This window comes from Crassostrea angulata, chromosome 5 (genome assembly GCF_025612915.1).
Source record: "Crassostrea angulata isolate pt1a10 chromosome 5, ASM2561291v2, whole genome shotgun sequence".
NCBI lineage: Eukaryota > Metazoa > Mollusca > Bivalvia > Ostreida > Ostreidae > Magallana > Magallana angulata.
The window spans coordinates 41746976-41768904 of record NC_069115.1 but is presented as its reverse complement, the minus strand read 5'-3'; the positions used below and the strand labels follow the sequence as shown (position 1 = coordinate 41768904).

Below are 21929 nucleotides of genomic sequence, written 5' to 3'. Positions count from 1 at the left end.
TGTTTCAAAATATTGGAAAGAGACTTCTTCCCAACATCATTCAAACAAACTTTGGAAAGCTGATCTACATGTTTAAAACTATTGTGGTACGTCTGATTCAATTTCGAGATCTTGAACCTTTTCGGGTGAAAGCGGACGAGGCAGTATTAATAGAACCCATGATATACGCATCTTTCACATCTTTTTTCAATTCTCTTACATTGTATATATTATCAAGAATTACTGAATCCTCAAACTTTGAAAAACACCGCTGTCCACATTTACAGTTTTGTTTAATGTCACCCAATTCTGAAGAAGTGTCATTTTCATTTAGAATTTCTCGTTCATTTTCGGACAAATTATTTTCTATTTCGGAAATTAAAAAACCACGTATTCTGCCTGATCTATTGTGTTCAATTTCTGTATCCTCCAGTCCTAGTCACTTGTTACATAATCTGCTACTTCTCCATGATGTGAATCAGATGCTAATTCTAATCCCAAATGTGCGTGAAATAGATCGTCTAATTTCTGAAAAAAAAATGCAACGAACTTTATCAGATTTATCTCTAAAATTGAAAAATGTGTAAATTTTGAATGTGTGCTGACCTAAAATGCATAATTGGACTGTACATTAAATGTAAACAATATATTGTCACTATATCCTGCCCCGGCTTCGCTTAGTGTGTACCGACCGACTGATCGCTTCTATATCGCATAACTCCTTTTAAATTTTTTAGAATAAGCACCAAAACAATTTTTTAAACTTCTTCTTATAATTATCTATTATTACATCCATATCATTTGTAAAACTTGATCTTTCGATCTCTACAGTTATACATACATGCGTATGGCTGGTAAAAAAATTATGTACACACATTCGCTCATAATTCATCGGTGCAAATAACAATGTTATAAAGCTTTAATGCATTTTAAAAAAAAAATACACTTATTATATAACAAAATATTTATGATTTGATGTATGTGGAATTATATATACATTTTTTATTGTTATACTTTCATGTTAGATACTGAAATCTGATTGGTTAAGACGCAGTTAATAATATTTTCTATTACCCTCAGCGTTAGCAACGCACTTTGTATATAAAATTACAAAAGTTTTCTGTAAAATTAAGACATTCAGTATAATAAAAAAAATAGTGCCTGTTTAGGAGGGTAAGAGTTGAAATTGACACCCCTCGAAAACCATTGTCAACCTCCGCTTCGCGTCGGTTGACAATAGTTTTCTCGGGGTGTCAATTTCAACTCTTACCCTCCTAAACAGGCACTATTTATATATTAACCCCCGTAATTAAGCATCCGCACTTGTGAAAAGGAAACACATTTTAATAATATTGATTTTAGACGAGAACGGACTACCGTAGCAAAGAGTCAATATATACCAACAACATGTCTGTCACTGTCACGAGTGACTGAGACATTTAGTCAGTCCTAACACAACCATGGGAGGGACGCCATCACTCTTCACAGTACCCCTGACTACTGACCGAGTCGTTCTTGTTACCGGGGGAAATACGGGTAAGTCAGCCCCCCCCCCCCCTGCCCCCCTCCCCCCCCCCCCCCCCCGATGCTTCTTGCCTGTATAAGTGATTGATGCTGCGTGATACTATGGAATTGCTATATACCCATTCGTTATCTAATCACAAGAAAAAATACCCTGTTTTATTTTTCTTTGACACTTTTTTATTTAAAATCACCACTCGATGGAAGCTTGTCATAAATATTGACACTCAGGTTGAGTTCATTTATAAACGGAAGAAGAAATCCCGACCCTAAAGTATGGAATATCACTTCGGCCTAAACCTTACAAACTTGAGATAAACTTAACATCAGGGTTTCGGCATTTAATCTCGTATAAGTGGCAGTCCCAGTTCTAAGCAAACCATTGACTTCCAAGATTACATCTATGTGCATGACTTTGCCTGCGGTACTTTTTCAGAACAAGCATTGATGTTCATGTACAGTTTTGTATTTAGAAGCGTGCATGTCTATCGTACCGTGTTTTTTGCGTTAATTATAATGATCGTACATGTGATGTTTAGTAAACAAACCGATTTTAAAATAGATTTACCCCAAGTTAAGATTTTGGAGGGTCAAAAATACTGGATAAACAAGGGTACATGTATGAGTCATGCTAACAGATCATTCTTAAATGTTAAGAACCGAGTAAGGACTGTACGGGCCAATACATCTCTCTCTCTCTCTCTCTCTCTCTCTCTCTCTCTCTCTGATTTGTATATTCAATTGAAATATCACTACCTTTGTTCAAACATTATTATCATTCATTTTAAACTATGATAATTGATTGTCAGTTGTGTGTAATTTATAGGTACTTGTGTTAATCTATAGGTACTTTTTTCAAATAGATCCAAACAATACACAGCCATTAACTGCTGGGAGGGATGACTAATAATGATTGATAATGTGTCCTTACTAGCTTACATCCATTAATTGGAGGGAAACATTCATCTTTCTTTCTTTAATAAGAGGCTAGCTCCTTTTAAAAAAGTCCAGTGTAAAACATTTCTAAACTTTCGTAGGTATTGGATATGAAACGTCGAAATGGATAGCCATGATGGGGGCTAGAGTAATAATCGCATGCAGATCTGAGGAGCGAGCTAAAAATGTGAGTACTGAGAAAGGTCCGTGAAATATATCCATAAATAAAGGTATATTTATAACTATTTGTAACTTTTTAGCACTGTCATTTAACAATAAAGAACTTACAAAGTTTGCATATCAACTGCAACCTCGATCAATAATTTAAGATGTTAGCTTTAAAGTAATTGCAATTCATTACTCTGTGAACGCAGTTTCTCCAATTGAAAATGCGAAAGCATAAAACAACGATTTTCAGTGGACATGGACCTAACGTATGTACATGTATAGTTAAATAAAGACGTACGCTCGATGTGCGCCGAATGCTGGCATATTCTTACACTAAATGCGAATTCAGTGTGTTTATTTCAAAATCCAGAAGAACAATTGAAAAAGTAAATAGACGATTAGTGATTTTATTTAGTACATGAATGTTTTACCCCAATCCAAAGGCAATAGAAAACATGCAGAAGGAATTTGAGGAGGAAAAAGCAAAAGGCACAGCAGGAATTTGTTCGAAAGAGAGACTCGACGTGGAATTCATGGCTCTAGACCTTGCATCCCTTAACTCAGTTGAAAACTTCATAGAAACATTCAAGTCTAAAGAAACTAAACTCCATTGTTACTTTGTAATGCAGGAATTGCAATGCATCCACTAGGTATGTCGATTTTGAACATATTTGCATGCTGTTGTGACATACATGTACAAACTTAAGTTTAAAATATCAAAAAACACAGTTTTCGTATCCTAGACACATTGAAAATGTTATGTTCATTTTGTTTTAATTCCAGAATATACAGAAGATGGTTTTGAAATTATGTTTCAGGTAGGTTGTGTATGGCAGGTCCAAGGAAGCAAAATTTGATGTAACGAGTACTGTATCCATTTGTATTGTACATGTATAAATTGTTATTTGTTACAGCATTGCATTGTTTTCTATTTGTATTGGTTAATTTTCAATTTCTAGTTAATTGTTTTTCATATGCATTTTAAAGTTATTCATTTTCATTCCATAATGTTAATTTGTGTACATGTAACTTCTATCTGTATTGAGTTATTTTTAAATTCTTACGTTATAATTCTTTAATTTCTATGTTATGATTTTCATTCATATTGTATAACATTTTCATTTGCATTGTATAATACCATCTTAATAAAAATCAATGGATAAATTTCCTTTTTTAAGGTGAATTATCTCGGACACTTTCTCTTGGTAAACAAGTTGTTACCAATTATGCTGGACTCAGGCAAAGACTGTAGAATAGTCTTGGTTTCCAGTGAGGCGTATCTAACCTCTAATTTCGATTTAGAGAAAGCCCAGGGAAAACACCACACAAAGGAAACCTTTCATAGACTTCAGTACTATGGGAATTCAAAATTATATCAAGTAGGATGGTGGTATTTCTTGAAACCGTTCCACAAATATTTTTATTCATATCAATCTTATATGTTGCGTTTATGAAATGTCTCTTTCTTTGACATATATAAACATTTAAAACAAAACATTTCTTCGATCATGCAATGTATAACGGGTAATCTTGCTGTTTGCGGATGTGATAGTTTTTTTTCTCAATCTTTTCCAGATAATGCAGATGTATTGCTTGAACAGGCGTCTCCAAAAGACAAATGTAACCGTCAACAGTATCCATCCGGGCATTGTTGATACTGAAATCAACAGAAGCTTCAGTGACCTTGGAATGTGGAAAGTGTTTTTCCAGATATCGAAACTCATCGGTAAATGCTTGGATATATTTTATGAAACGCGTCAAATTCAGTCATGATGTCAAGGTTTTAAGCACCTTGTAATTATTGAGATTTACAGGACCCACAAACGCACAAACACACACGCAATGCGCGCAAGAGCGTTGCTTTTAAAAGTTCAGTCATAAAATCACACATTTAATCGTTTAGTATAGCAACCTTACCAAGTTTATAGTTTACCAAGCAATTTATGAAGTGTAAAATTTCGCCTTTATTCACCCCTCCCCTCCATTGACTTTTGTTACCAATAAAAATAGATTTTTCTTAATTTCCTCTAGGTCAACTAAACAATGGTATTCACGAATAAATCAACAAAAGGTGAATATATGTTGATTTGAGCGTGAACGTCCCTGAAATTATAAATAGAAGTTGCTCTTATTTAGTTTTTATGTTGTTTAATTACAAAGACTGATCCTTACAAAATAATTCGTACAGTATTTAGGTTGCAATTTCCATGCATTTTTTTCTCTTTAAAGGAATGACGAAAACTCCGTTTGAAGGTGCTAAACCTTTGATCAATATAGCTGTAAATCCATACTATAAAGATACTAGAGATGCTTACTATATTGACCTGAGAATCCAGCAGGCTAACAGTCTAGCAAGGTTTGTTATGTGGTCTTCGCAAATATTAAACACTAAAGTGTGCAATATAAAGTTTCTATATGAGGGCCTCCACATAAAAATTAAATTATAAATGTAACTGTACCCGTTCTAAGAAGGAATGAAGCACAAACATGACGTGGATATTCCGTATATATAAGTTACTCTTTAACATCTAGTCCTTTTGTTGTTATACCTACTAGCCATCTAACAATGTTTCGTTTTTTTGTATAATGTATAATGTAATTCATATTTTCCCCCGACGAATAAGCACAAGATTTGTTTCTTAGGTATCAAGAGAAGCAAGAAGCACTTTGGAAATACTCTCTAGATTGTCTACAAAAATACCTAAAGCCTGAAGATGTTGATAAAATAGAGAAATTATAGCCGTTGTATTTTAAGGTTGTCCAAGTATACTGCACTACGTCACAATCAGGATTTTACAATATTGGTTCAATTTTTACATAGCGTTTTCTGTGTCATTTTTGCTTTACGTCTCTCTTGTAAACAATGCTGTAAGTAATCAGATTGAACGGTGATGTTTGTATTGTTTGTATTGACTGATAAAAAAAATTATGGAAGTTGAGAAACTTCATTAATTATGTAAAAAGAAGAATGAAAAACGATTTCAGGATTAAAGCACGGATTAACCAGATGGTAGTCGTAAGTTAGTACGTTGAAACTCACAAAAGAAGGAATGAATATCAATGAATGACAAATTACCAGCTAATTATTTTTAAAATTTGAATATTGATTTGGTGTATTATTTTGGTTTATATATATATACAGGGTCATTTTCGCCCAGAGTTATTTTCGCCCTTCATCATTTCATTCAAAATGGACTATCTCTACTTTACAGGAGACTTAGTGAAATTTATGTTTAACGGATTTGTCATTGATTTTTTTGTACGATTTAAAAAAAATTAATTAATTAGATATTTTCACAAGGATATAGAACTATATAGAGAGGAATACCTAGTGAGATAATTTATGAATATAATTTTCATCCTACCTCTTAATTGTTTTAGAGGTCGGTGTTTGCTCTTCTTCTGTTTTGTCTTTTTTCTTTTGATTTTCTACACTGTTTGTTATCACCACATGTCTTTTACAACATCAATACAAAGTTACTTAATAAGTGTACTTTTTTGTTGATAGCAATGTTGAAGAACCAATAAGAAATGTAAAAACCCCACTTTTTCATTACTCTAGATCCCTAGATCGATATCTATACTACTATATTAAAATGATAGACTCAAATTTTTTGGCTTTAATACCGAGAAATCGGAAGAGTACTGTCTTTTGTTTTATACATTTTAAACATCATTGATACTTGAAGGTTACCGATTTGTTTTTATTTTTTCTCAATCATGCTTCGCTAATTAATAATCAACGAAAATTCCTTTAAAAAATCCGGAAATCATCTGGATTTTTTTAAATTTTACAATCTTCCGCATGCGCCTTACATTCATACTAAATCACGGGAGGCTACAATATCACATTTGCATGGATTAACTCAGAAACGATATTATAAATACATTGTTAATTTTTATTGATTTGTTTTATATTCTGTTCATCAAAGGAAATACGGGAGATAACTCTAACTCAGTGCATTTAATATGAAAATTCCCGAGAGTTTCGAATGTCAACATGGTGTGTAAATTCGAAGCAAATAAAAAAACGTTAGTAAAAAAGTTAAATTTTTCATTAATATGAATTAAATTAATTTTAAGATGAAAGATATTTACAGCCTCAAAATTTGTTATGAATAATTTAACAGTTATTTTCAATGCAGCTTCATAAATGTTCCTCCATTGTCGTTTCCGACAGCATCGGGAGCGATTCTGGGTCAATGGGAAGCATTTTAACTTTGGCGATGGCCTGTCCCGAGACACAGTTAGATTATTCTAACTAAGCAGACTGTAGTGAAATTAATAGCATTATTGTAGGCTTAAAGCTTGGTTAATATGTAAATGTCAACAATACGGTGTGTTGATGTATCTATTTCATAAATGTCCGATATCATATGCAATGTCAAGCCGTGCACACATGGGTCAAAGTCTAGTTGATATAAAATAAAGATGTTTCACATTATTAACGCTTAATATTCAGAAAAATGTATATGCATGTTTGTCTTGAATAAAAAATATGTATAAGAAAAGAACATCAGAGCTCAACTACAAAAAGTTACATGGTATTTAAAAAAGATAATATTCATGTGAGCAAGTGGAGGTAAGATGTATCACCAATGTATGTGATAAGTAAAGATTTGATTCAAAATGTAAAAAAAATCTCCTTATTGTATACATGTAATATGATGATGATTATGTGAAAAGACTTAATTTTGATAAAAAAAGAAAAGGACACTTACTACATTGCATCTTTTGATAGTAATTTTTATTTAACAGAAAGGGTATTGCAAACTTACAGGCAGCGCGGTTCAAACGAAATGCTTTAAACCTGTTGTGTTTTTATAGCTAAATGACCGATGGTCCAATTAAAATTGCGCCTGACACAGCCAAAAATTCAAGGAAAACATTTATTTATAGGGGCATGGTCACGATTTTGGTACAATTTTATTTTTCTGTTTTGATTATTTACAATGGTTTAGGAATGCGTTTCTAATGATCAAATGAAATTTGGGTGCCAGTCGATTAGTTTTAACATCCAAAGTCAGTTAAAGTGCCCCAAAAATTTTCAAAAAACGGCTCAGTACAGATATCGCAAGAAATGTATAAATTTGGATAGAGCAATATCTGAATGACCAGAAAACACATATAAGAGCTCTGGAAAATAAGATGTTATATTTTTCAGACATATTCAACAAATCCTGTGTAATTTTAGAAGTAAATTACGTAACTTCATGGAGTACTATACAAAATGTAAAAATAAATTTCAATTGTAACATTCAAAATAGTGTTTTAAGTAATAATACTTGATGCAGATAGAGTAACTATCCAATTAAAAACCATAGTTCAATGGAAAATTGACTATCTATTCTAAAATAGTCCATTTTACACATAGTATCTGTAAGGTAAAAAGTAAAAAAATGTTGTCCTATAAGAAACCTATTTTATTTATTCTTTTTTAAAACTTACATACTAAATCCAACAGAGAATTATGCATCTGCTTTCATTTGTATACCTTTTACGAAGAGATTCTTAAGTTTTTGTTATGTTGAAACTCAGAAGAAATATTTTTTGAGACATTTTTTTTTTGGTGTTCTTTGTAACGTAATTCACATTAATTCTTTAAAGTGCAAATCAATATGTTTTTTATGATTAAACAGCAGTATTTTCACAAATGAAACTATGGGAAATAAAAAAAAATATATTGCCATACCTATGCAAATTATAAAATATATCTCCAAAGTGTTATGATTGTTTCAAATCAGATTATGGCACATTTCACATATCTTGTTAAATATCAGGGGAATTCAAAAGCTGCATGTTCTTAAAGAACATAATAACTTCTTACAGATAATAAAGCAATATTTTCTTGTGTCCATATAAATTTGATGGGAATGGGCAATGAATTATATTTCAAAATAAGTCTGTAGAATAAAACAAGCAACGTAACGTAATTCACAAACGAAGTTGTAAGAGTCAATATGGAAATAAAAATAAAAAGTAAATAAAGTTAACTTATTGAAGGGATTTTAATAGTTAATCACACAAACTTTGAGCTTTTCTTCATATATTTCAGAAAATTTAAGCATATTTCTAGTCTCTTCCTGCTATACTGGATCGTTCAAAGAGCAAAAAATATCACTATTTCTCTGTACTAGGAATCCAAGTTTTGTCCGTTCGCGCATTTAAAGGACTTTTCCCCACCTATCATAAATGTGATATGATATCCCTGGTCTTATTCGATAATTATTTCAACATACAGTGTACTATAAACCTTCGTACATGGTGGCAACATGCACGCATCTACTTGATACTTGCGTTCACCTAATCACCAACAATATAATTATATGTTCCAGTGCTTGCTTTCTGTAAAACTGTTGGTAGGGGTGTCACCCTCACTGCCTTGCCAAGGAACAGAGCTCATACAACAAGTTACCCACTCTTTCCAAGCCACATGGTACCAAATTGACGTTTTTGAAACTTGCGTCCCAGAAACATGATCTGCACGGCTATTACAACTCACAACCCCCCCCCCACCCCGTGAAATAACAGCATAATAACCTCTTTTTTTGCGATAGTTTTCTCTAACCTTTGGTCTTTTTTGTTCCCACGATTTCTTTTAAAGCTTTGCATATTTCATTCTAGTCATTATATAAAATTAAAACAGTAGTTATGTTTGTTCGTGAATTACGTTACACTGTTGTAAATTACGTTACACTCTAATATAGACTTATTCCTCATTTAAACACCAAACAAATCAATGTTTCATATTTATGATATCAAAGTTTAACCTTTATTCTTCATTCTCAATATAAAATTCCAATTACATCATTAAAAACCAAAAAGTTTTCTTCAACCACAAATAAGCATAATCACACTTCTGACGATTGCGTACACAACTGTAGTAGTCAAAATGGTTACCGCATGTATACTTTCTTTCTACAAGTGCGTGTATGTTAAGCGGTGTCAATGAATAAAGATTCATGGTGATTTTGCCCCCCGTTAGGATTATTTTACAATATAAAGTAAATCGGTCATAACGTAATTCACTGTAACGTAGTTCACAGTCTTGACTTTTAATTAGAATACGAAATAAAACTGTGGCAGTTAGAAGCATTGTGTATGTAGTAACAATGATAGGCATCGGTGTGTACATCAGTCTGGATAGTTGAAGTTTGTAGCATTCAGGCACTGTTTGCAAAATGGCGTAACGTAATTCACAATTTAATGTAAATATGGAAATTTTTCGAAATTTGTGATTCTTTTTTCAAAAATGTTATCTTTTGTTAGTGAGTCATAATTTTTTTCATATCTGTGTAACTTTGTGATCATTTTTATCCATTTAACCTCACGGTAAACGCCTATTACAATTTCATTATTGATGCAAGAAAATCGTAACGTAATTCACAGCATTAAATGGGACACTCAAATTTTGGATTGTATTTTTTTTCTTCGGCCAACAGGGAGAAAATTATAGACATAAAATGTAAAGTCTATCCCCTGATGATTATAATATTCATTACTTTTCTTCCTATATTGGTGCTTTTAGATTATTTTTTGTACCTAAATACGACCACTCTCGTTTGTGACATCGGGTTTTGATCAAATTTGGCTTATAAACTCTTCATTTTAGTACAGTTAATGGGATTAATACATCGTAATATCTTAATTCATAAGTCAGTCATACCTAGATATTAAATTTAATCCCCTTAACAATTAAAGATGGAGAAGTTTGTTTTCAAAAATCGCTTGTGACAACGAAAACTGGTTTTGGGGCACTTTAACTGACTTTGGATGTTAAGCAAGATACAGTGCGCACAATTCTTCGTATTATAAACAAGGCTCGTGCCCTGTTGGTTCAATATACCAGTAATTTTTTTTTAAAACTTATTTGTCTATCTAGTTCATTTTAAGCATATATAAACAGTTCCTAACGATTAACACATTCGAGGTCTTAAACTGGAATTTTCACTTCAACATTTAAAATGTAAACAAAAGCTTTGTTTACATCGCGAAGAATTGTAAACTCTATAACTCGCTTATAACTCAACAAATGACACCCAAAGTTTGGTTGCCTATTATTAATGCCTTACTTAAGCATTGTAAACATTAAAATCGAAAAAATAATTTTTGACCAAAATCGTGACCATGCCCCTTTAAATGTAATATATAATATTTGTTAGACCATCATCTTAATATAATGGGAAAATGAACGGATGGAAGCAGACATTGTTTTTCAGCGTGAGCGTCATTTGATGGTCAATGACTTGAGTAAAACTCATATCAAGATATATTTCTGGTGTATTTTAATGATAACTAAGTCAATAGATTAAACATCATCTAGGATCAAAGACGAACTTGAGTATCCTCCATTTAGACCATAATGAGTCTTAGAGTGCATCGGCGAATACTTGTACTTTTTGTTTAAGGTAACGTTAATAAATAATGAACGCGTGGTCAACAAAACATGGCTTCAAACAGAAACAGAAATGGACAAAATATCTCATCATTCGTGTATCTATCATCGTAATTAAAAAAATTATAACATTAATATTGACTTTAAAATCAGAACACATTTTAGAACCATTTTAACAAGTGCTTGGCCTTTGGGTAGTTGTGTCAAACAGCAATGTGAATTATGTCTGTATATTTCAGTGTCGGCCACTTGGCCAAGGCTCTCTGAAATCAACAAGATTTGTCTGGCTTTCGAGCTAAGACTACGCAATCGATGTATGTATCGCTTGAAACCGCGTCATTTTTAACTTGTTCTGACGCAAGTATTAGATAGCTACGTCCTACTGAAAGTCCAAGGTCTTGTTAAAATAGTTATATTATCAATTTCGGTAAACAATAACAATAACGTGTATTTCTTTGTTATATTGACACATATATCCTATCAGAATCAAAAGATTTTTGGTAAAAAAATAAAAAATAAAAAAATCTCCCATAAGGCATCCACTTTTGGATTGAAAAAATAATTAACAGCTTTAAACATTAGGGTCTTTTAGCATAGCATCTACAATTGTCTTTTTTGTCAGGGATTTTGACGAAATGAATACATTACAGTGTAATAATATCAGTTACTTATTAATCATTTCATAATAATTTCGTTTTTGCTCGTTAAACAAATGATTCTAGTTATAAAACCAAAACTAGTAGTAGTTAAAGCAACTACATTGTTAAAAGAGTTTTTTCTATTATTATTGATTTGAAATATTGTAAGTAGTCGTAACCTTTTTTTTTTAATTAAACAGAAGGGTGGGGGAGATAATCTATTATTGTTTACAAGAAACATTTTAGTAATTGTCGTACTATAGAGAATCGAACAATAATAGGTCAGTGGTTCACATAATGATGAAGCAATGTACTCTTGTCATCCTCAGCATACATAGATCAGCCAATTAGTTACCTACTTCCCTATATACATTCACTCACTTATATACTGTAATTACCAACTCTGAAGAATGTCCGCAGTGCAATACAATTAGCAAAGACCAGACCAGTACTAGTATTAGTGTAATTGTAGTAATGACATGCCAAGGTCATTAATTCTACGATAGTATGTTTATTAATGAAACAATATTTTGATGATGAAGAAGGTGCGTTAACGTGATTTTTTTCTTGTTAATAATATACGTGATATACTGCAGGATTGCTCATACTGTGGAGGTTGTTAATTTTCCATCACTTGTCCATCTGAGTTAATATATACACATAATATACAATTTAAGATATCTTTATTTGCCATCGAAACAGTACGTCTATATCTTTTAAAATTTTTGAATGTATGTTTGTATTTTGATTCAAATTTCAAGTGAATTAGAGGAAATGTGCCAAATTAATCTACTTAAATCTTTAAACTTAAGATAGGAGTCTTCTCGTTATTAGACATACTTCTTATCTTAAGAAATTCATGAAATTTTGACACAGTCATATTACCTAATGATTCTATCAGTTAAATTAAATTTGTCCTTCTTATTTTGCAATAAAATGAGGTCAAGGTCACTACCATTTCCCTCAACTTTAAGGATGATAAAAAAATAAATGTAGTTATGTGCAGTTATGAAGACACCTGTTTAAGATATGAAGTTTCTATTCTTCAATAGAATAATAAGGTATTAGAATGTCTATCAGCTTAAACTACTTAATTGGAATAAATATATAAGCTGAAATTCATGTTAAATAGCCCGCATTTCCTCTAAGTTTTTCAAATTATGAATATATTATTTTTTATGCTTCCAATATTAAAATATTTCTGATTTTACATATCATAAAGACTTTATATAAATATATAATTGACGAAAAAGCGTATAAATTGACCATTTAATCATTTAATAAGAGAGAAAATCCTATTTAAGTGATTTTTTCACATATATCTTCTTATAAAATGAGCGTTTAAAAATATAAAAAATGTAAATTTGATAGGCAAATCATATTTTAAAAACATATTCTGAAACACAAGTATATTGTAATTAGTTGAACTGCTCACATTAGTTGAAAAAATCCAATATTAATGTTATTGTTTCAATAATGCTAAATAGACTAATGAATCTAAAGCAATTCTTAATTGCAAAAACGTGATATTTTCCTACGCCAACATTCCGCTAGAAATATAGTCCTTGATAGATTCTTAACCTTGATTACATTTTCTATGCTAAGTTGTATGATAGTAAAAAAAGAAAAATATATGATATTTTAATTCATTTTATCTTGATTTAATGTACATTTGATCAAATTTACTTCTGGCAAGTCGAAAACCAAAAAAAAAAAACTCCTTTCTTGAAGAGATTCGCTCCTCTCTTTTTGGGTAACTATTTTATGTCGCCTATTATCTAACAATTTGTATCATACATTGATTCTATTTGTATATTTATATTTTACAGTGCCCAATAAACAATACTGAATAAAATTGTTAAAAAAAAACTATATATTCATAGAGTTTAGTAAGGGACTATATTTTGTGGCGGAAGGTTTTCATAAAGAAAATGAACACTTTTCATTCTTTATACTTTCATACATGTTACTTTAGCCTCCTGATTTTCAGCGCAAATTAGACTTCCAGATAGTTTGTGTATAACGATATATTCATGTTGTTCTGAAAAACATTTTTGAACAAATTGTTGATATTTCTATCAATATATTTTGCCATATTCAGCTTATTTTTCATAGGAATCAAGAGAAAATGAACTCCCATTTTTGCCTAAACTTGGCTTATTTCATGTCATATCTCAATTTTTTGAGATCTGACCCCTACCTTTTTTTTTTACTTTTATATGAGACATTCAAATATATATCTATTTATATGTCGATTTATATGCATTTTGTTTTTAAAGTTTGTATTACCATTATTTTTTTGCTGTTGTATTCATTATGAACAGGTATTTGAAGCCATCAGTAAAGCAAGGTTTTTTAAAATTTGACTTTGATATTACTTTTATAGTCACTACATGTGTTTAACGTCATACTGTATTGATCAAATAATCAATTTCCATGCCAAATTTAAGCAATAATTTCAGGAAAATTATCATTTCTATTTGGGTCCCCATAATTCCAAAAAATGGCATGTGACATAAGGTCACAAATACAAATCAAAGTACTGAAGTACTGAAAGCCGGGCTCTTTTGGTGTGTCTTTATGCATATTGTGTAGTAAAGACTTAAAATCTCTCTCTCTCTCTCTCTCTCTCTCTCTCTCTCTCTCTCTCTCTCTCTCTCTCACGCTCATGCTTTTAATGTCGGCAAAGCATCAGAGAGCGACCAAATTTTGTAAGCGGCTATAAACAAAAAATAAGTCTGTCTAGTAGAAATTAAAAAGTTTAGCAGTTGCTGCCTTGAATTTTACAACAAGCATTATATATTCAATCCCCGTTTCTTCATCGTGCAGCAAAGTAGTTCATGGAAATTCATGCGCATTGTATGTGTCCAAAATGCATAGTAATGTTTTAAAAACACGTTATTAATAAGAAAACTAAAAAAGATAGACAATTCATTCGAAATTTAAAAAAAGAAACAAAATGCCAACACTTTTGACAAAACGTGGCTCTTTGTGTAACTATTTGGTATAGCGGAAGCTTTAACTTGATGCTGTTTGGTTTTTTGTTTATTTGTGCTATTTATAGTAACATTGGCGATTTGCCTGCCTATAGCCAGGACTCTGCTTTCAGCAGAGCCCGGCTAAAAATGAACATCATGGGTCTTTTGTCTTTATATTCAAGATGTTTTTGGATGATTGGCATTACTAGTATTTCAGGTGCCAATCTCCTTAATCAACTCCAGGCACTGAGACATAAGAGGAAAAACAAAACTTTTTATAGGTGATATCATGTCCGACTATAAAGACAGCTTCTTGGTCTTGTCGTTTTGAATACTATATTACATGTCGTTATTTGAGAAGAAGAGCTTTTTATTAAAATACAGTAAAAAGTAAATTTCTAAAATTAGAACAAAATGGAATTTCACTAACTAAACAAATATTTATTACATCTCTGAAACTATATGGGAAATCTTATGGTTAGTCTTGACAATCCTGCCTTTATAAAGAAGTTATCTATTTTAGCATATAGGCCTCTCAAATCATCAGCCATGTTTTACCCGTTGTCGTTACAATTAGTGTCCTGAAGATGACCCTTTCATTGTGGACTAAACTCAACAAGTGTTTGCAGTTTTAACTAAAAAGACCGGAGAACACGAAGTAGATGTTGCCGGTCATTTGCCGTTCTATGGTTTAAAAAAAATACTAAGATAAAGATACATATTTGCTCTAAGGAGAGCGATAGTAATGTTTATTCCCAAAAGACGCCAACAATTTCCCGAGGCCGCTTATTCTAGTGATCTTAATGGATTTACAAAACTCTCAGGACGAATAATAATGAGAAGATCAAAGACGAACGTTAATAAACTTCCTTATTCCTTTCCATTATAAAAATAACCTTTACATCTAGATAAATAAAATTCATTCTTCATTCTCAAATTCTGTAACCTTGCAACAACAGAAAAAGATGATTAAAGGACGAGCAGAATTAAATATGCGTGGTTTTTTATTTTTCAAACCGGTCATGAAAAGAAAGTGGATCCTATTTTTACCTTACCAATGTACCACATGGAAGTTTTATCATAATTTTTATTTTTATCTTTTATATAATATGCATCAAACTCCTTTAAATGCTTATTTTAATGTCTTTATGGTTCAATACGATATAGTACATGATTATATAGTTCTTTAAGATACATTCTTGAACTTATGCTCTTTTTAATTTAGTTGATTATTCTGTACAAATACATGTAGCTTCTCACCAAAATTGCTGTTAATTAATTTTTTACGCGGGTCTTTAAATCCGCGTAAAATCGCAAGAATACAATATCACGAGCACCACTTTTTTGTTATAATTTCATATAGTTCAAATTTTCAAATCAGTGAGGACTGCTTCTCGCGATTTTACGCGGAAATTAATTCTTTGCGTTAAATAAGGAATTAACAGTATATAGACTACAATTGAAATGATGTCTTTGTAACCCTCTTTGGCAAAGCTGTATGAATACAATATATAATAAAATAATGTTTATATAAATGTTTGCTTACTTTTGTTCACAGTGTTTCTGGTTAGACATGATTTCAAATTCCTTTCTTCCTACGGGTAATACTTTAGAGAGGTGAGGAAAAACTTTTCTTCTTTAAGGATGGCGTTTACTCAGAACGAAAAAATTCCACTGGCGTGGTATATAACTTCAATTTCACTCCTAATTTCCTTATTTTCATATCAATTTTTTACATACTCCCAAAAAAGTGTGTGTGTGTGGGGGGGGGGGGGGGGCAACTCCATGATAATTCAATATTTTATATGTTAATTTTAAAAAATTGGTTGATGCAAGAAAAAGTTGCCCCCCTCCCCCCCTGATGCTACGTGCCTGGGTTGTATTGTGCAAAGTAAACGTTTAAACCCAAAACACAGAGTAATTTAAGGCCTTATACATGTTTACACGATTGCCTTCTTATTATGATAATATTGAATGACGGGGTTTTTTTTGGCAAAAAATAAGGTTAGGCTATCATATTTTTCGAACTTATCGCTAAACATCGTGCAAAATTGATGTTACAATGTATGTTGGCGTATTTACTGCTTTGTACGTAAACAAATCAACAAAAAGCATGCTTGATTATAATCATTACCAGCTTTTGTAGTGTTTCGACTTGTGATGATATGGCTTATTTAAGAGACTGTTCTAATCAATAATCATGTTAGATGCTGTGTATAGGAGGCGATTTGTTGCATATTACGTAAACAATATATAGATAAAAATATGTTTTGACAAATGATGATTACTGGCTATTGTTGTGGTCACGGGAGCTGTGTTATTGAGGTCCAGCTATTTACGGGGTCTTTACAACATCATATTATGGTATTTGTGCTGTTTATTTATAGTGTAGCGGAACCGTATTTGTTGCATATAACGTAAACATTTAAATAACATTATGATAAACAATTTTACGTTCAAGTAGCAATAATTGGAGTTGCGAAAATAAGGTCTGTTTCTAGGATTTTCCAAATTATAAATCATGTTTCTTGTAATTTGTAGAGGGAAATCACCTTTGGATTAAATTAATCAAAGTAGAAGGAGCTATTCCTTTCATCTTTGGTTTTCAGACTTTGTCAATGTTGAAGGCTGTATGGTTCACTAGAAATGTGTCGAACACAGGCTGGACAAAATGAATATATTTTATAAAATAGAAAAATTGATTTGAGATGTAATATATCTCAAATATATGTATAAACAAAAATATCCGTAAAAAATTGCTGTACATGCACAATACTGCAAAAACGCTAATACTAGTACTTGACCTAATAGAGAATTATTCATTATTGATGAATGTACAGTGTATTATCCATTGTTTGAAATCTATTTCGAAATTCATGACATTCAGAATAAAAGGGAGATATTTAGACTCCTAGCCGAAAGCACAGTTTGATCTATATGCAAATCCTGGTCCTTTTTCTAGTTTTAGAGTTACATGTAGTTGTTTGACTAAATATCTTTAAAACAAAATTTCTTTCTACCTGGAAAAAATCAAACCCCTGCAAAGCTCTAATGATGGTAGAATTAATTTGTTACAAGTAGCTTTTATCGCGGATAAAAGCATGGTCATGTTTATGCAATTATCAATGCCAAGGTATTGCTAACCAAAAGCAAGCTTAAAAAGGTACAAAGTGCAAAGAAGAGAGTTTTACAGAAGATTCAAGCAAATACGAGGTAAAACAGCTCCTTTAACAGAGAAAGAACAACGATGTCACTGTAATTCTTGTATAGGCTGTTCGTATACATAGTTCTTCTTTTCATTTAATATCATTGACGAGAATTAAACGAGTAGGGATGAGGATGTTTTTTAAAACTCAACTTTATATTAATAAGATCCATGTTATTATCAATACCAATGCAATGATTTTGTATATTTCATATTGATATATTTCATACATTTTTATAAGTACGAGATATCTTGGGTATCGTGTTCCAGTACGTGACCTCTTTGATAATGTTATCAAGTTACCTGGTGTAAAGGTCTTGATTAACAAGGTAACAAAAACATATGTATCCATGATTAATGAAGACTGAGCCGGACTCTTTGAAATATACAGGAGGGCATTTATTTCTATTAAGAATCTTATTATATAAATTATATATATTTTTTCAAAATATGAATATCCAAAATTTCGTTATGAAATCCATTAGTACACTCTTTTATAGTTAAAATTTATAAAACACAAATCGGTTTCAATAGCTCACCTTTAAAAACAGATGTCCTGTATCAGACAACACAATCATCAACATTATTTTTCCTTTAAAAAGGACGTCTCAAAACGAAGAATTTCTCTAAAATTTCACTTTCCCTTAGTTACCTCATTTTAACGGAAATTCATTTTTTTTTCTAGGTTTTAAATGGTTTAATGTACAATAATATAGAAAAAAAATTAACCACCAATGAATAAAATATAAAATATCATTACGTATACTGTACATTGTAAAATGAATGATACTATTTTTATTTTTATTACCTTGGACTGGATTTTGATTTCGTTTGTTTTTCTCGTTCTATTGCGTTTAAAACTATCTTACTGAGTTATTCTAACTGTACAAAACTAACTGAACCATTGAATGCTTGACTTTTTAACATTGTATTTTAAATGAAGGTAGTTGTTCATGGCAGATAATTCAACGAACGACCAAAACAAACCAAGCTAGGTTCATATAAAAATAAGATTTATAACAAAAAAAAATTCAACCTTGAAAAATGTTTATTCATAATTTACATAAACGCATGCAGATTTCAATTTCCACTTGAAAGTATAAATTGCTCTAGACTTTTTATTTTGAAATAACTTTCTGCAGAAGATAAAAGGAAGGAGAACCGAAAGGAAATCGTGAAGAGTGCGTCTTTAACCACAGTTCTTTTTACATTTTGCGTATAAATGTTCGCCCTGTTTCTTACATGTTTTTTTAAATATCATTTATTGTAAATAAAATTATTTTTCTGATGTCATATACATGTATATGAATGCATAAGCGGAAGGTCGTTTGAATGTTAAATGTTGGATTGATTTGAGGTTGACTTTTAGAAAATGCGTTAAAACGTTCTTGTTGCTTACAGCGTCTTTTGTTTCGCTTTTTCCTATCTGCCAAACTTTCATCTCTTTTTAATCAATATTGTTTTCACACATCACAATAAGCATTATGTCAAGTATGCACGCCATTCATGAAAAGTGGCAAATGGGTTATGATGATGTCTCATTATCAGGGACCTATATTTCCAATACATAATAAGATTTATTTACGTTTTTCATGTAAATTACGCTCCCTTTCTCATACGTTTTCGCGCTCTGCTGTAAACTTTACCTCTTAACCTTGCACTAATAATCTCTATGCATGTACGTACGTTTTACAAATTAAGAATTTGAAATTCTGTCATTTTGCAGCTTGTTTTTGCCTGTGACAATGATTGTTTATTACTTTTGCACATTTGCTTGTTATGTATATACACTTGTTTCTAAAAGTACAACTAAATGTTTAACCTACTAGGCAAACCTTCTCTTAGGGAATTCACAAAACCAGTTCACTTGACATTAAATGTGCAAAGTTACAAAACAAAGAAGAAAAAAATTGAATCACTAAAACGCAAAAGCGAACCGAGAAAATTATTATTGTTAATTAAAAAGATAAAGAGTGTCTTTGATAACATACTAGATATCTTTTGAAAGGAAACATGTTCATAGTGTCTTACATGCTATATTTAAAATTTTGCGAATTTTGACAACTATATGATGATTAATCAAATGATTGTGTTATAGCCAATTTAACATTATACTATACACCCCTGCAAATGTGTTCGGAATGTTTTCTTTATCGTTGCTAAGTATGTAATAAATCCAGAGGTGCTCGAATGAAAGTTCACGGGACTTCACCGAGATTTGTTCAGTTCCTGTGAAATTTCGAGCGGAAGTATAAGTGTTCGGATAATATTCTCAAAATACGTAAGTGCTGGTCGATTTTCATATCATATTCTACTTTGATTTATGTTAAGACATCAACACCTTTTAAGATGTAATTGTATGTCTTATTTCACCATCTAGTGGTTTCTTAAATTAAACGATGATATTCAGAACAGAGTTATCGTTCGTGTTCAACCACGTGTAGAGAGGTTGATAATATAAACATTGGGTTGCTTAATAAGATCATAGCCATGTTTGATGCTTGTGGTGTGCAATACCGTTTTTTTTTTAAAATAATGGGTGAATATTTTGCATAAAAACTTAGTGTATCGAGCCATTTTCAAGGAACATTCTGCATAAAATAGTACAGTCTGTTTCACTATTGATGTTATTACTAGGTCAGGCGCGGATCGAAAATTAATTCTTAGGGTGGGATCTCTACTACGCATGTTAATTGTCGCAACAGCAGAAAAAAACTATTTTTTGTATTGCCACATCTATTTCTAGAACACATTTTATCCACCAATTAATAAAGATAAAGTTTAAGATCAATAAACCTCTAGAATTTATATTTGCCTAGATTCTCTAAAATAGACTATGAACACGAGGCACGATTTTTACTGCGAAACTGAAAGGGTCAAATAAAACCACGTGGTCTAAAATTTAAATGACAATAACATTCGCAGGGGTGCAATATTTTTCCTGATTGAGTTTGAATTCTTGAATTTTAGAATATTCCGGATTTCCGGATTCGGTTTTGTTATTAGGATTTTTTGCGGGGCACGAGGAGTTTAGATTTTCCCTAGTCCCTGTGCTGAATACCATTTAGATTTACCATGTTTACTATGTTGTTTCTACGAGAGAAAACTTTTAAGTTGGTAAGTTTAACATAAAATCTGCTTGTGTATTGTTTTGTGCAGAGGGTTATGCATGCGCGGATCTAGAGGGGGGGTCGGGGGGGGGGGGGGTCCCGACCCCCCCTGGAAAATGAAAATTTATTAAATTTACATAGTAAAATTATCGCGAAAATATGCCTCGGACCCCCCCTGGCAAACACAATTATCCTTCGGACCCCCCCCCCCCCCCCCTGGAAAAATTTTCTGGATCCTGCTATGTATAAAAGATAGGTAAACAAAAATATTCAACTGTTAAGTAGTATATTTAGTAACATGTTAGAATGTTGGCACCAACGATATATCTAGAATGTGTATATAGATTTAAAGATACAAGTATCATCGTAGCATGTTTTTATTGTATGATAATATCGGGATTTAAGGTTCCATTTTTTGCATGAGATATTTTGTGCAGTTAACCATAGGCATACATATATGGCCATTCATCTTGAATTGTGTAATTTGCTATAGTCTGTCCCAAGATATTTATGCAGCACATTTGGACGATTTTTAATAAAAATACACTTACCTGTGAAAGAAGTGCAATTGAAATAGTTGAAAGGGATATTTTAAAAGAGTATTTCATTGACACATTATCATCTTTCACTTGGAAAAATTCACAGGAACGAAAACAGATTCCTTACGGAGATTTATAATGGGGAATGTTTACATCTTTTCTCCATTCGGAATACACTCGGAATACATCGCGCAATATTTCAACGTTATCATCCGGGCTTACTGCAATACAAAATCTCTGTAGACATCACATTTTTAGCATTGTATTGAAACCTGATAAGCTAACAGGGGCGTTTTGACTGAGAAATCTTGGAAATTTTTCATACTTTTGAATGAACATCGTTTGAATCCTGAGGTATTTATAAATATCAAGCAATTAAGCCATTTGTGAATCAAAAATATCTTGGGACAGAGTATAGTAGTACGTTTTGTTATATTTACTAATTTACTAGAGCATAAGT

At 31.6% G+C, this 21929-nt stretch overlaps 1 pseudogene; it reads left to right on the top strand.

The window, feature by feature from the left end:
* The first annotated feature begins 1348 nt into the window (after window positions 1-1348).
* LOC128183323 (retinol dehydrogenase 14-like) lies at window positions 1349-7345 on the top strand (annotated as a pseudogene).
* Window positions 7346-21929: the final 14584 nt, after the last annotated feature.